The sequence below is a fragment of the Panthera onca genome, chromosome D1, assembly GCF_046562875.1.
Source record: "Panthera onca isolate mPanOnc1 chromosome D1, mPanOnc1 haplotype 2, whole genome shotgun sequence".
In the NCBI taxonomy this organism is placed as follows: Eukaryota; Metazoa; Chordata; class Mammalia; order Carnivora; family Felidae; genus Panthera; species Panthera onca.
This window is the reverse complement of record NC_138348.1, coordinates 55,882,982-55,900,448: the sequence shown is the minus strand read 5'-3', so window position 1 is coordinate 55,900,448 and position 17,467 is coordinate 55,882,982.

Below are 17,467 nucleotides of genomic sequence, written 5' to 3'. Positions count from 1 at the left end.
TCTCCCTCTCTCTCTGTCCCCCACTTGTGTGCTCTCTATCCCTCTCTCTCTCTCTCTCTCTTTCTCAAAAATAAATAAATAGAACTTAAAAAAGAAGAAAACTAGAAAAAAGCAGAAAATACAGAAAACAGTAGAAGAAAATTGCCCAAAAAATATAAAGATGAATAATAAAAAGAGAGAGATAAGAAAAAATAATATAACCATGAAACAAAAAATAAGATTCTTTTTTTTTAAAAGTAACAATAACAGAACAGAGATAACTTCTGCAATTTTAAGATATGTTAACTAATTTTTTTAATCCATAAAATAATTAGAAGATAAACTTGAGAAAATCTCTCAAAAAGTAGAACAAAAAGAAATGGAAAATGAGAGGGGTGGCTGAGTGGCTCATTGGGCTAAGCATCCAACTCTTGATTTTAACTCAGGTCATGATCTCATAGGGATCAAGCCCCACATCAGGCTCTCCACTGACAGCAAGGATCCTGCTTGGGATTCTCGCTCTCCCTCTCTCTCTCTCTACCCCTCCCCAGCTCATTCTCTCCCTCTCTCTCCGTCTCTCAAAACAAACTTTAAAAAAATTAGGGGCACCTGCATGGCTCAGTCGTTTAAGTGTCCAATTTCAGCTCAGGTCATGATCTCATGGTTCACAAGTTGGAGCCTCACCTCTGGCTCTGTACTGACAGTGCAGAGACTGCTCTGGATTCTCTCTCTCTCTCTCTCTCTCTGCCCACCCCTCAAAATGAATAAAGTTTAAAACCATTTTTAAGAGTAAGAAATTATAATTACATCCCTCAGAAACAACATAGGAAATTGAAAGACAATGGTGAAATGCCTTCAAATTCTGGAAGAAAATTATTTTCAACCTGGAAATTCATACCTGGCCAAATTCTTAATGAAATGTGATAGCCTAATCAACATGTTAATCAGATATGAAGGGGGCTCAAGAAATGTGCCTATTATGCACCCTTTCTCAGGAAGCTACTTTAGGATATGCTTCATTCAAACAAGGAAATAAACCAAGAAAAAGAAAGTCACAGAAATCAGTAAATAGGGTATCTGGCCTGATAGATGGGCAAAGGAATATCTCAGGAAAATAGCTCTGCAAAGTAACAATTAGTCCAGGAAGATTTTTGCAGGATTTTGCAGGAAGACAGAAGGCATTTAGTCAATTTTTTCTATGTAATAAAAGAAAACCTCAAAATCTCAGTGGCTTACAAAAACAAATGTTTTTCATGTTCGTGGGTCTACATATTGGCTCGGGTTCAATCAATATAACTGGGCTCAGCTGGGCTTGGCTCTGGACTGAAGTTTGAGTTCAAGTCTTCTCCCCATGTTTTCTCATTCTCTTGGAACCAGCAGCCACCCAAGCCACGTTATTTTCATGGCAAATTGCAGAAGCGGAAGAAGCAAGCCAAATTACACAAGTACATTGAAATATTCTGCTCCTCTCATGTCTATTAACATTCTTGAGCCAAAGCAAGTCATAGGGCTAAGCTCAACATCAATGAGATGGGAAAACATACTCCCCCCTACTCTAATGGAAGATACTACAAAGTCACATGGAAAAAGCATGGGTGTATAATTCAATAACAGGAAGGAAGTGAAGAATTGGGAACAATAATCCAGCCTTACCCATAAAGCTCCAGGAGAAATGTCTCCAGGAAAAAAATAATGGGACTAATAGAAGACATGTCTGTGTGGAAAAGAGTATTTACAAATGTTTTACAATTTCTAAGGAGAGAAATAACTATGGAGAATATAGAAAAGTAAGCAAATGAAAAACAGGCTATTATTCTAGGAAAGCAAAAGTTCATATGAAGAAATTAATCATGTTACATATATGATACATGGCTCAGGTATAAAGTCTAATTAAATGTTGACATAACTAAAATTTGTATACAACTACTGTTCTTCATGGATTCCAAGATACACAAGTTATCAAACTGAAATCTGAGAATCTGAAATCAAAGTCTGTCACAAGTGCTAGCAGATGGGCAATGATCATGACATAGATGCTATTTCATACGCAACTGTAATGGTTAACTCCTATCGCATGACTGAATATGCCACTCCTGGACATTTCAGTCCACAACCCATTTAAGAACCATTTGAGGAAAGAAGAGAAGTCCAGGTTTTGTCTAAGAAGTTTTCATTTATATCTTCTGGAAAAATCAAGTAAGTACCAGTATCGAAACTTGCAGAATAAATATCAATGGTTTGGAAGAAAATCCCACTGATGATAGTGGATCCCTCTCTTAAAAAATGCTATATTGGGGCGCCTGGGTGGCTCAGTCAAACACCCCACTTTTGATTTAGACTCAGGTCATGATCTTGCAGATCATGGGATAAAGCCCTGGATCAAGCTCCTCACTGCCAGTGGAGCCTGCTTGAGAGTCTCTCTCCCTCTCTCTCTGTCCCTCCCCACCTCTCTCTCTCTCACTCAAAAGAAATAAATAAACCTTTAAAAATGCTATATCACCAATACTCTTGAAAGTATGGGGTATGACACTGTATTAAAAAAATAAAATGTGGGCATTGTGAGGCAAAAAATTAAAAAGAATGAGACTCTGAAATAAATTTCAGAAATGCTTTAACCAATTTATTTGCTTATCTTTTTCTTTTTGCATGCATGCACAAAAGTGTATAATAAATTATACATCTAAAGTATAGATGTATAATGTAAAGTAAATGCTCTCTTTCAATAAATATAAAAATGTTCTTTTTTTGTTAAAAATTTTTAAATCTTTATTTATTTTTGAGAGAGAGACAGCGTGTGAGCAGGGGAGGAGCAGAGAGAGAGAGAGAGAGAGAGAGAGAGACACAGAATCTGAAGCAGGCTCCAGGCTCCAAGCTGTCAGCACAGAGCCCGACGCAGGGCTCAAACTCACGAACGGTGAGATCATGACCTGAGCCGAAGTCAGACACTCAACCGACTGAGCCACCCAGGCGCCCCTAAAAAAATGTTCTAAGTGATAAGAAAATATAATGGTTATTTTGGTAATTTTTTTTCTTTTTAGTGATATATAAAGGTGTATTTTATAGTCAGTGAGGTCTTAGATTCAGTGAAATACAGCATATTGGGTTAATATTGGAAGACACACTGGGGACTTAGGTGGTGTGAGTGGTAAATATTCATACTAAGAATCCAACAGTCTAAAATTAATAAATTAAGGGGTGTCTGGGTGGTTCAGTCTGTTAAGTGTCCACCTTCAGCTCAGGTCATGGTCTCACTGCTTGTGTGTTCAAACCCTGCGTCGAGCTCTGTGCTAATGACTCAGAACCTGGTGCCTGCTTCAGATTCTGTGTCTCCCTCCCTCTCTGGCATGCCCCTGTCTCTCTCTCTCTCTCTTAAATATAAAATAAAACATAAAAAGTTAAATTAAATTAAAAGATTAATAAATCAAGAAATCACAGGGTAAACATTATACTGAAAAAACATACTACCTAGGATTAAATCCCAACTCCACCATTTGCTAACCATGTGACCTTATGTAAGTACCTAACCCCTCTGTGACTCAATTTTTCTCATCTCTAACATGGGGATGAAAATAGTACCTACAATATAAAACAATTATAAAGACTAAACATGAAAAATGCTTAAGATAAAGCCTGACACATTGTAAACAATAAATGTTAGCTAAAATTATTTATCTAAATATATGGAAGTCAATACCAAAAGAAACAGCTGAAATGTTTTGCAAAGTGAGGTGTGGGTTCTGGGGATACAAAGGGGTAGAGAGGAGGACTGGTGTTTTTCATTATAAGTCTTGATTTTTTAAAATTATGTACATTTTAATTTGATAAAGTAATTGTTTAAAATATACATGTTAGTTGACCAAAGAACCTAAATGTAAAATGCAAAACTATAAAACTCCTAGAAGATAACATAGGAGAAAATCTAGGTGACCTTGGGTTTGGCAGTGACTGTTTAGAAACAACACCCAAAGCACAATCCATAAAGAAACAATGAATAAGTTGGACCTTATTAAAATTAGAAATTTCTGTTCTATAAAAGACACTAGTAAAAGAAAGAAAGGACAAGACACACAGCCTGGGAGAAAATATTTGCAAAACACATATCTGATAAAGGACTAGTATCAAAAATATACAAAGAATCCTTAAAACTCAACAATAAGAGAACAAACAACCTAATTTTAAAACAGGCAGTAGATCCTGGCCCCAGACCCCCTCCCTGTCCTGGAAGCCTGGGGAAGTGGCTGGCCTTGGGAGGAGCTGTGGAGGCATCACCTCTTTCTGCTGTTTTACCCCACCTCCCCAGAGGGCCTGGTGGCTACCCACCTGTCTCTGCCCTCCTGGGATGTCTCAGCCAGCCTCTGACATTTCTGCAATCCAGAGAAACGCTAAATAAAGCAATATGTGTTTGAAGAAACAAGGAAGGAAGGGAGGGAAGGAGGGAAAAGAAAAGAGAACCGGACTTCAAGCTGTATTACAAAGCCATAATCATCAAGACAGTATGGTACTGGCACAAGAACAGACACTCAGATCAGTGGAACAGAATAGAGAACCCAAAAATGGACCCACAAACATATGGCCAACTAATCTTTGACAAAGCAGGAAAGAATATCCAATGGAATAAAGACAGTCTCTGCAGCAAGTGGTGCTGGGAAAACTGGACAGCGACATACAGAAAAATAAACCTGGACCACTTCCTTACACCATACACAAAAATAAACTCAAAATGGATGAAAGACCTAAATGTAAGACAGGAAGCCATCAAAATCCTTGAGGAGAAAGCAGGCAAAAGCCTCTTTGACCTTGGCCGCAGCAACTTCTTACTCAACACGTCTCGAGAGGCAAGGGAAACAAAAGCAAAAATGAACTATTGGGACTTCATCAAAATAAAAAACTTCTGCAAAGTGAAGGAAACAATCAGCAAAACTGAAAGGCAACCAATGGAATGGGAAAAGATATTTGCAAGCTACATATCAGAAAAGGGTTAGTATCCAAAATCTATAAAGAACTTACCAAACTCAGCTCCAAAAAAACACAAATAATCCAGTGAAGAAATTGGCAAAAGACATAAATAGACACTCTCCAAAGAAGACATCCAGATGGCCAACCAACACATGAAAAAATGCTCAACATCACTCATCATCAGGGAAATACAAATCAAAACCACAATGAGATACCACCTCACACCTGTCAGAATGGCTAACATTAACTCAGGCAACAACAGATGTTGGCAAGGATGCAGAGAAAGAGGATCTCTTTTGCACAGCTGGTGGGAATGTAAACTGGTGCAGCCACTCCTGGAAAACAGTATGGAGGTTCCTCAAAAAATTAAAAATAGAACTACCCTGTGACCCAGCAGTTGCACTACTAGGTACTTATCCAAGGGATACAGGTATGCAGTTTCGAAGGGGCACACGCAACCCAATGTTTATAACAACACTATCGACAATAACCAAAGGATGGAAAGAGCCCAGATGTCCATCAATTAATGAATGGATAAAGAAAATGTGGTACATATATACAATGGAGTATTATTCGGTAATCAGAGAGAATGAAATCTTGCCGCAACTATGTGGATGGAACTAGAGGGTGTTATGCTAAGCAAAATTAGTCAAAGAAAGACATATATCATATGACTTCACTCGTGTGAGGACTTTAAGATACAAAACAGATTAACATAAGGGAAGGGAAGCAAAAATAATATAAAAACAGGGAGGGGGACAAAAACATAAGAGGCTCTTAAATATGGAGAACAAACAGAGGGTTATTGGAAGGGTTGTGGGAGGGGGGATGGGGCTAAATGGGTAAGAGGAATTAAGGAATCTACTCCTGAAATCATTGTTGCACTATATGCTAACTAACTTGGATGTGAGTTTAAAAAAATTAAATAAAATTTTTTTAAAATGAAGAAAAAAAGAAAAGAAAAGAAAAAGATTTGAACAGATGCCTTACTAAAAAAGATAGCAAATAAACATACAAAAATATGCTCCTTATCATATGTTTTTAGGGAGCTGGGGAATTGTAAACTAAAACAACAATGAGATACCACTACACACATCCTAGAGTGACTAAAACCAAAAACACTGAAAACACCAACTCACTAAGACATCTGGTTTTATCAGCATTTTGTCATGATTATAGTGGACTTGTGTGATATCCCCTGTGATGTTAAGATGATCGAAGTGTCTATGGGACTAAATTGCGTCAAAATGATGAAGGTGTACTTCTGCCCTTGCCAGATTAAACAAAAATACCTTTGCCTTCTCTTTGCCTGCTGAAATAGAGAAAAAACATTTGCAAGCTAACAACTTTATTACAGGTGGCTGAGTCTCTGTTGTTTTGCTCTAGTAAAGAAACCATATCCAGAGTCATCACCTCTCTTAACCTTTCAATAATTCACTGCCATTCTCCAAGCATCTTCTGACTATGCATAAGCCAGACAGGTGAGTTAAGAAGGTAAGTAACAGCAATTGCTACCTCTGAATTTTCAGATCTTTGATGGCTGCACTAGTCTTACATTTCCCCCAGCAATACAGTATTATTTTTTGTTTATAATTTTGATAGGAAGGAAGTTGTAGGGCTTCCACTTCACCCTTTCAACCATAATAGCCATATTCCATGGATTAGAGACACATTCTGCCACTTGCTGAATATGCCTAGTCCAACTATACACTCTGGAGTTGGAAAAATCATGGGTTTAAAAATGGGTTTAAGGACTAGACTGACAGTGAGGTAGATGACAATCAAAAGTCAATCTATCACTTGACTCCATAAGCCTCCACTCTTGAGTGGTGGATCACTGTGCCAACTACAGCTCCAATTTGCATTAGAGCTGGTGTCAACAATACCTAAGGGCACAGTTACTCTTAATTTCCTAGGGATGCCATAACAAAGTACTACAGACTGGGTGACTTAAAACAACAGAGATTTATTCTCTCACAGTTCTGGAGGACAGAAGTTCAAAGGTGTTGGCAGAGTTGGTTCCCTCTGGAGACTCTGAGGGAGAATCCATTACATGCCTCTCTCCTAACTTCTCCTGGTTTCCAGCAATTCTTGGCTTGTAGATGCATCTCTCCAGCCTCTGCCTCCATCCTCACATAGTGTTCTTTCTGTGTGTCTGTATGTCCAAATGTCTTTTTATAAGGACATCAGTCATTGGATTAGGGCCCACACTCATCTAGTATGACCTCACCTTAACTTGATTACATCTGCAAAGAACACATTTCCAAATAAGGCCACCTATTCCACAGGTATTTAGGGCAAGGACTTCGACATATCTTTTTGGAGGATGCAATTCAACTCATAAGTTATCCTGAGAAATGACTAGAAGTCCCACTGGGGAAGCCTATAAGGAATATATAGACAGATCTTTATACAACTTCCTTAAGTGTACTTGTCTTTACTTCATTCAAGGAACTAATCCAGGCCTGAAAATTGGGTGGGAGACCATAACTCTTTATCTTGTCTTAAGTTGGCCTTCTGTTCACAGGTTCCAAAGGATTCTTGGTTTTATGAATCAGTTAACACCTTAGTGAAATGCCCATATTCTTTAGTCCCATCTGCAGTGTCTTCCCCCAACATCCCTGGCCTACAGAAAACAGTTACTACGCATTTTCCAAAGATGTTATTACTCTCTCACAAATATGTTTCTCAGTGCCTTAGTGAAGAGAATGTCATCTGGACCCTCTCAGGGGTTGGAATTGGTTGTGGATGAATCACACTTTCCTAGAAGGAAAGATTCATAAAACAACATTCCCATCTCCCTAAGTGTTTGGATACATTCTACCAAAGGATTCTTGGCATCTCAATTTCATTTAACTTCATCAATGAATCCAGGTTTCAGTCAACCAACTCAAAAAAAAAGCAATAAAGTCCACTGTACACCCACAGGGATGGATAAAATTTAAAAGACTATTTGTGGGGTGACTGGGTTGCTCAGTTAGTTGAGCATCCAACTTTGGCTCAGGCCATGATCTCACAGTTCAAGAGTTTGAGCCCCTTATCAGGTTCTCAGCTGTCAGCGTGGAGCCCACTTCAGATCCTTTGCCCCTCTCTCTCTGCCCCTTCCTGCTCATGTGCACTTGCTGTCTCTCTCTCTCTCAAATAAACATTAAAAAAAAAAAAAAAAAGGACTACTTGACAATGAAAAAGGTTGTGGAGCAACCAGAATTCACATACATATTGGTGGGAGTATAAAATGGAACAACTACTTTAGGAAAAGTTCTTGTAGTTTCTTATAAAACTAAGCATACATCTACTCTATGACCCAACAATTCCATTTCAACAGAAATGAAAACATATATACACCAAAAAAACTTGTACATAAATGCTCATAGCATCACTACTCATACTAAGACAAAATTAGAAATAGTCCATGTGTCCATCAAAAGAGAATGGCTAAGCAAACTGCATATTAGATTAGTTTTATGTTACTGTGTAACAAATAATCTAAAGCTTAGCAGCTTAAAATAACATTCAGTCATTAGCTCACAATTCTGTAAGTCAGAGTTGGGCACAGTACTCATCTGCTAAGGATGTCAGAGTATCAGCCAGGGTGCATTCCTTTCTGGGGGCTCTGAGGAAGAATCCACTCCCAAGTTAATTCAGGTTCTTAGCAGAATTCAATTCCTTGTAGTTGTAGGACTGAGGTCCTCTTTTCTTATTGACTTTCAGCTGAAAGTCACTCTCAGCTCCTAGAAGTCACCTACATTCTTTACCATGTGGCTCCTCCATTTGACGATAAAGAATCTTCCTCCTGTTGAGTGATGCTTCAAATCTCTCTGACTTCACTGTTTCTGACCTTCTGACCCAAATATAAAGGGCTCATTGTTATTAGATAAGATCTACCCATTTTCTCCGGCTCTCCTTATGTGCTTGCCCTGATGGAGAGGCAAGGAACTGAGGGCAACCTCGGGCTAACTTCTGGTAAGGACTGAGCCCTCAGTCCAACAGCCCTGGGTGAATAGAGTCCTGGCAACAACCATGTGAGTGAACTTAGGAAGCAATCTTTCCTAAGTCAGGGCTTAATTTGAGACTACAGATTTGGCACATTGACTGCCATCTTGTGAAAGGCCCTGAAGCAGAAGACCCAGGTAAGCCACATCCAGATTCCTGATCCACAGAAATTATGAGATAATAAATGTGTATTGCTTTAAGCTAATAAGTTTGGGGGTTATTTGTTATGCAGCAATGGATAATATCCATTCTCTCCTTATTCCTCAGCAACGCAGACTCTATTTTGGGCTGGGGAATACTAATATGCTCAGTTAAAATCTTGCCTTTCCTAGTCCCCCATTAAGTTTGATGTGACTATATAACTAAGTTCAGACAAAAAAGAAACAAGTAGATGTGTTGTATGGAACTTCCAGAAGGTTCCTTACAGGGAGATGTCTCACTGAGTGATGCACTTTTTCTTTTCCTTCTTCCTCATTCTTGATGCCTAGAATGGAACTCTAGGACATGAAGTAAACATGAAGTTAGAAACCACACTCTAGGAAACAGAAAGAAGGAAGGAATAGGAGTCCTTGATGCCCATGAAGCAGCCACACAAGCACTGGACTCCTTACTTACAGACTTACCTTAAGTGAGGAAGAAATAATCTATTACTTTTTTTTTTTACAGTATTGTTATTTTGGATTTTTTCTTATGTGCACCCAACCTAACCCTAACTCATAGAGGGCTCATGGCTTTTGTAGCCATCCGGATCCTTTCATCACCACCATGCTGTCTGCATCACTTCTTTCAAGCCATTCTCTCACATAGGAGCAAACTTCCTCGCAATCCTTCAATTCCTCATTCCCTTTATACTGATCCCTAACAGCCCCCCTTTATGCTCTTTATGGCCACTTCATTCCAGGTGGCCACTCGTAATACATTGATGAACTATTTTGCCATTGAATGACACTCTATCTCTGGATTTTCACTGCCTTTGGTCACAACCAGGCATCAAAATTATTCCAAGATTCCAATAGTTCTGAGACCCTGATGCCCTTAGCCAGTCTAGTACCAATTTCTGTATCAGTCAGAGTCCGTTACAAGTTACAAGCAACAGAAATGAACTCCATCTTATTTAAGCAAAATATATATATATTAGTACATTACATTTATAAAATATATTAGATATATTAAAGAATTACTGGAATGCCTGGAGGACTAAATACAGAACCATAGATTTAGAAATACTGCCCTAAATTAAGCTGCATTGTTTTCTCCATGAAGACAGCCCTGCCACCACTGTCCCTTGCACAGCTGATGTGGTTGGTGCCAAACCCTCAATGCTGCCAAGAACAAGCGCTGTAGGGGCCCTCATGCACCTAGAACTAGACCTTGTCACAACCCCTTGCCCCTGTAGAGGATTCTTATGGTCCCTGTGTCCTCACTACTACAGATTCCTTAACTTAGTCTGTGATGAGTGTACATGATTGGCTGAGACTAGGTCAAGTGTCTGCATCTTGGTTGTAAGGGAAGTTTAGAAAGCAAGTATCTGACATCTGTTAGGTGGGGAATTCCCCTAACTTAGAAAGTGGTTTCAGATGCTAGATAACAAAAAAAGAATAATGAATGTCAACTCTTTCCTGCTGTCAGGCCAGAGTGCCAAGAAGGACTGGGAGAATCACACTTTTCTGATTCCTCTGGATTTTCCCAAATATCTCCATTTCACCTGTTACACATTTATTATTTCCTAATCAATACATTCATTCATTTTAGGATGTGGCAGAAAACTTGACTATGAACAATCTGCCAATCACATGATTATACTCTTGTTGCAGCCTTAGATTGCTGCCCACAAACAGACATATCCTTACCAAAGTTACAAATTGTCATGCTGTTCCTCATATGTTTGTACCCTCTTGACCCACCTTCCTGAGGTTACAAATGTAGACAGTATACACCAATATTTTACCATTTTTCTACTTAATCCTCTGAAATTGAAACCTCAGGGCAAGGGGGAAAACTGAGGTCAAGTTCTGAGAGACAACATGCAGTAGTTTTTCCAGCTACTTTATTATCACCTAACAAGGTCATCTCATTTCTAGGCTCAGGATGGAGATTCTGACTACATTTCACCTGATATCAACAGGGCCAGTTCCATATTTTAGGGTCTGCTCTTCGCATCACTATGTGCTTAATTCAACTTGAAATAGATTAAATGTAAAGAAGAATGTGTTGGGTGGGGGGCGCCTAGGTTGCTCAGTTGGTTGAGTGTCTGTTGATTTCAGCTCAGGTCATGATCGCCCATGGTTGTGACATCAAGCCCTGTATCAGGCTGTGTACTGACAGTATGGAGCCTGCTTGGGATTCTCTCTCCCTCTCTCTCTTCCCCTTCCCCATTTGTGCTCACTCTCTCTCTCAAAATAAATAAATAAACTTAAAAAAAAAAAAAAGAAGCATGTACCGTATAACAAAATTCAGTGGAGGGCTGAACAACTAATTTGCAAAAAGAGTAAAGATGTCTCAGGAATAACTGGAACGAGGCTCCTAAATTCTTACCTGAGTCTCTATATCTTTTGCCTCAACTTCTTATTTATTCTTTCTTCACTACAGACCATATTCTTTCTCTTTGTTATAGGGAAAATGGCTGCAAACATTTCCTGAGATTTATATTTACAGCTTTCGCCATCCAAAAGAGAAGGTCTTGTTTCTCAATTTAATTAAGAAGAAATGATGAGGAGCACATGGGTGGCTTGGTTGGTTAAGTGTCTGACTCTTTGTTTTGGCTCCGGTCATGATCTCATGGTTCATGAGTTTGAACCCCGCATCAGGCTCTGCACTAACAGCAGGGAGCCTGCTTGGGATTCTCTGTCTCCCTTGCTCTCTGCCTCTCCCCCACTCGTGCTGTCTCTGTCTCTCTCCAAAATAAAATAAAATTTAAAAAACAAAAAGAAGAAATGATGGGAAAGGGTTTATTGACCCATCTTTGGACAAGTATCCACACCTGGACCAATTATGGCTGAGGGTAGGATTGTATAAGAGCAATGATTCCCTAGGTATCCATGTGGATGGAGGAGACAGTTCCCAAGAGAGGAGTTGTGCTGGGATGACCACACCATAGATGTCCACTATGGCAGTCCTTATGCCGTTTCCTTCCCATGCACAAAAACTTGGATAAGCTTGTCAATATAAGTCATAGTTGTTAGGATCAAAGCTTTTTTTCTTCTTCCCTTTTTAAATGTTTATTTTTGAGAGAGAGAGAGATTGGCAGAGAGGGAGAGAGAGAATCCCAAGCAGGCTCCATGCTGTTAGCACAGAGACTAACATAGGGCTCAAACCCACAAACCATGAGATCATGACCTGAGCTGAAACCAAGAGTCAGTTGCTCAACTGACTGAGCCACCCAGGAGCCCCTTCTTCCTTTTTTAAGAGTCCACTCACCTCACCATCTATGTACCATTCTCTTGTCCAGGCAACTAAAACATTCTAAGGAGAACTTCCCCATAGATAAGAATCCATGTACCCCATCAGACTAGGAGATTCTTAAAGAAAGCATCCAGGGTTAATTTATTCCCATGTTCTAGTACCCCATGAAATGCTATCATGGATCAGACCCTAAAAATATTTGTAGAATTGGATTAAGATCTTTCCTCATTCTTCAGAGATCCTTGATGGTTGAACATTTGGGGCCCTGGAAAGAAGAGGCCTAATGCTAGAAGCTAAAAACTAATGCTAAAAGCTAAATAGGTGGGGTGCCTGGGTGGCTCAGCCGGTTGAGTGTCTGACTTCGACTCAGGTCATGATCTTGCGCTCTGTGAGTTCGAACCCCGCGTTGGGCTCTGTGCTGACAGCTCGGAGCCTGGAGCCTGCTTCTGATTCTGTGTCTCCCTCTCTCTCTGTCCCTCCCCCACTCATGCTTTGTCTTTCTCTCTCTCTCAAAAATAAATAAACATTAAAATTAAAAAACAAAATAAAACAAAAAAAGTAGAAATTGGTAGTATACTGGGTAGCCTAAGGTACTAGTGGGAAGAAAAGAATGGTCAACAAGGTTGTCCCCTTAATAGATGAACAAGAGACTACAGGTTCTAATAGACAAGTTGGGAGGATACACAGTTAGTGTATTTGCTTCCAACACTCCCTGGAGCAGAGAGTCACAGCAGGAGAGAATAGGGATTTGGAAAAAGGATGCTTGTGGATTTTGTTATCCAATACATTCTTCTTTATGTTTAATCTACTTCAAGTTGGATTTCTGTCACTTCCAAAGGATGCTTCATAGATAAATGGGTGGGGAGGAGTTCTAGGGTCCTCATGCAGGACCTGACAGTGTGTTAACTTTTCACTGATAGATAAACTCTCTTCCTTTTTAGAAGTTAGACATGGATGTCTGATCAAGCTTTGCTTCCAGTCATGATTGGACAATGATGACACTGAGGACGTTGCTTCAGAGGGCAAGAAGATGAATTTCCATGGTAGGGAAGAGCCACTGCTCCATGTTCTTTCCATAGGAGAGAAGGACTGGCGAGGGGTGCCCTGGATTAATAAGTCAGCTTGGCAGCCACATTCTGAGCCTAGGCAAGCCTGACCTCAGAGGCTACTCATAGAAGTTGGAATAAGGTGGTGGTACCTGGGAATTCCCAGGCTGTCCTTCTCCAAGTGACCACAGGCAAAAAAAGTTCTCCAGAACATGGGTCCTTCCTCATCCATTTTCAGGGCTCTTCCACTAGCCAGGGTCACAGAGTAAGTTAGTTGTCAGAGCAGAAGAAAAACAGTCTCTCCCTACATTCCTTTTTCATGCTGCTCCCTCTGTGGGGGGCTCCTCCCATCCTGACACACTTCACTGTGTGGAAGTGACTCTACAAGACCACTCCTTGGACCTCTGTCTCTTCATCTGTAAAAATTAAGAGGTCAGTCTGGGTAACTGCTGAGCCCTGATTTCTTCTGAAATCTTAAGGATAGAGGTGATGCTATGGTGCAATGATAGGAGTTTTTGTCCAGATTATATACCCAGGTATGAGGTGTAACAAGCCAGAGAAGTCTGACCAGAGTGTGGTCTGGGTCTCTGAGTCACGCAGGGCTGAATCAGTTGGTGAGAGGGAGAAGGAAGTGTGCAAATGGACAGTGGTGGTGGCAACAGCAGCGGTGGTGGTAGCTAATTTACTTAATGTTTACTATGTGCTAGGTACTATTCAAACATTTTATATATTTTAATTCACCTAATCATTAAAATCAACCAGTTTATGCAGCCACTCTGGAAAACAGTGTGGAGGTTCCTCAAAAAATTAAAAATAGATCTACCTTATGACCCAGCAATAGCACTGCTAGGAATTTACCCAAGGGATACAGGAGTGCTGATGCAGAGGGGCACTTGTACCCCAATGTTTATAGCAGCACTTTCAACAATAGCCAAATTATGGAAAGAGCCTACATGTCCATCAACTGATGAATGCATGAAGAAATTGTGGTTTATATACACAATGGAATACTACGTGGCAATGAGAATGAAATATGGCCTTTTGTAGCAATGTGGATGGAACTGGAGAGTGTTATGCTAAGTGAAATAAGTCAGGCAGAGAAAGACAGATACCATATGTTTTCATTCTTATGTGGATCCTGAGAAACTTAACAGAAGACCATGGGGGAAGGGAAGGGGAAAAAAAGTTAGGGAGGGAGGCAAACCATAAGAGACTGTTAAAAACAGAATAAACTGAGGGTTGATGGGGGTGGGAGGGAGGGGAAAGTGGCTGATGGGCATTGAGGAGGGCACCTGTTGGGATGAGCACTGGGTGTTGTATGGAAATCAATTTGACAATAAATTTCATATTTAAAAAAATCAACCAGTTTACAGGTGAGAAAACTGAGGTATAGAGAGGTTGAATGACTTACCTTAAGTCATAAGCTTGTAAGTGGCAGAGCTAAAACCAGCTATCAGGCTCCAGAATCTGTCATTACTCATGGAAGTGAAGACATTATGCTCAGCAAGAAGGCATCACAGCAAGACTACTGCAACACTATTTTGTGCTAGAGCATTTTTTTTATTCCCCCAGGAATGCATGCATATGTGGGAGGGAGTTTTAGTCAGGACAAGCTCCCCACATCAGCTCTCAACCACTAGCCTCTTGAGCGTGAGGTCTTTGCAGAGTCCAGCCCACTCTGTTTCTTTCTTCTTTTATGAAGAGTTCTCGGGAAGCCCCCTTTCCTGCCCCCATATCACTTCCACACCACCACCACCACCACACCACGCAGCCTAGCCTCCAAAGTCCCCTTATTTCCACCATCTGGAAGACCTGAACCCAGTAGTCGACAGGATTCAAAGAATTTGGGGGGGGGGGGGGGGGCTATGTCTGTTTCTTTGCCAATCAGCAGGATGCAAATGGCTGCCTGCTGAGAAAAGAACCTCCAAGTCCACAGCCCTGAGTCATGGGAAGGTCAGCTTCTGCCCTGCTAACTGTGCAACATGCACATTACATAAAATTTCTAATCACCACTGCGATATTTGATTACCTATAAAGGTGTCAAGCACTCAGAGATTATATTGGTCAGAACTTTTGACTGCAGGTATCAGAAGCCCAACTTAAAGTAGGTGTAGACAGAGAGGAGACTTTATTAGCTCAATGACCAAACCCAAGCTGTAGAAATGATAGGGATGGATCATGGTCTCTGAGAAAACTGGAACCGGAAGCTCTTTGCCTCTCCTCAGATCTCTATTTGTCCCTGCCTACAAGCTTCAATTGTTCCTTTGCTTCAGCTTTGTCATTGGAGAAGGGATCAGGCCCCCTGCAAATTCCTCAGACGAGGGAGAACTTTCTTGCAGGCAGAAGGGTGGCTCAGCAGAAGGAAGTTTCCTGTCCCTGCGGAATGAGGGTATGAAAAGGGGAGGATGATCCCTTTCCGGTGAGTGGGGAGTAAGAATCAGGGGATGAGGATTCCTTCCCCAGAAATAAGGGCGGGATTCCCCAACACAAAGATTCCAGCTTAGCTTTCCTTAACTCAACAGGCAGACATGAGAAGACCTGTGATGTACAGAATGATGAGCTCGACAGTGGTAGAACTGGGAGGTAACAGTTCTGTCCTGAGACATTGCACTTTATTGTGAATATTGGTAACATGAGTAACCAAAAGAGAGGGAGGTACTATGGGACACTCAACATAGTCTAGGAGTATCACAGAAGGCTTCCAGGAAACAATAATGTCCAAGTTGAGACCAGATGGATAAACAAGAACCCACCAGGTTTGGGTGTTTTGGGGAGGTAAGGGGGAGTTGGATGGGGGAGGGGGTAGTGGAATGAACATTCCAGCTAGAGAGAACAGTATGAACTAAAAGATCAATGTGTGAGGGCTTCAAAGAAAGCCAAGGTGAGGTAGAGGTAGAGGTAGGCTGGAGCACTGGTACAGAGGACACTGTGACCAGAATGAGGGCTTGGATTTGATCATGAGGGCAATGGAGAGCCATAATAGGTCTAAGGAGAGCACCTCTGATTTCTCAATTCTGAGATCCCTTAGGCTTCCTGTGGAGGATGTGTCACAGGTGAGCAATACGCTTCACACACCAGTGGGGAGGACTTTTGAAGCAATTTTGCTGCCAGTTTTAGAAGTTTATATCTAAAAAGTAATTAGAGAAAACACTTCAAAAAAACCCCTGTGGCATGGAGCAGTTACAAAAATTGGAGATAGGTGGTCCTTGTGTGAAGCAAAGAACTGGTGGCCAGGGAAGTGGGTGACCTGAGGATAGTCACGTTCCCCACTAAGTTGGTAAATTGGGAGAAGATATTCCCAGAGTCCTTCTCTCATCCTGCAAGGACTTTGGTAATAAGGTGCCACCCTCCCCTGGCCTTCTTCTGGGTCTTCAGTCCCCCATCTGTAGGACCTACCAAGATTTGGGTGGAGGAGGCCGAGGGCTGGGTGAGGAGGCTGTCCAATCCACCTCAGGTAAGCTGCCAAGGCAAAAAGCTTTTCTCTTCTGTTCTAGAAGGGAGTCTGTGTTGGTTTTCCCACAGTGTGAAGGTCTGTGTCTGAATCTGCTGAGGGCTAGGTCTGTGACCAGCTCCAGAAAGAGTCTAAGTGGTTTTCCTGGTGAAGAAAAGGGGGGGGGGTGGTTAAGAGGCTTAGGGAAAGTGTGGGGGTCACTCAGTTACTCCTGATCCTGACATTCATTGCAAACAGTCTTTGCGGACGGTGCTGAGGACCAGCGAGTCACACTGTGTGGAGGCACACAGGGAAGACTGAGCTGGGGAACTAGAGGGGAGAGGCAGGCTGGCCTGAAGGTACAGGGCACGGTTTTGTGGCCAAATCAGGATAGAGGGCTATCGGCTGCAGCAACCCTCCCCCTCAGCAGCCTCCCGTGGCCCCTCCACCAGAATCCTACCACCCTCTGGGTGATCCCGCTGTGGGTCTCAGCTCTCCAAAAGCTCTTTCTCTCAGCCTCTGTTCCTCCTCTCCCTGTCTCTGGCCTTGTCTCTCTGAGACTATCCCTCCGTGTGTGTGTTTCACTGTCCCTGCCCTGTTTTGTCTCCTCTCTCTCCTGATCTCCATCTCAATCCCTGATTCCGTCCACATCTCATGCGGG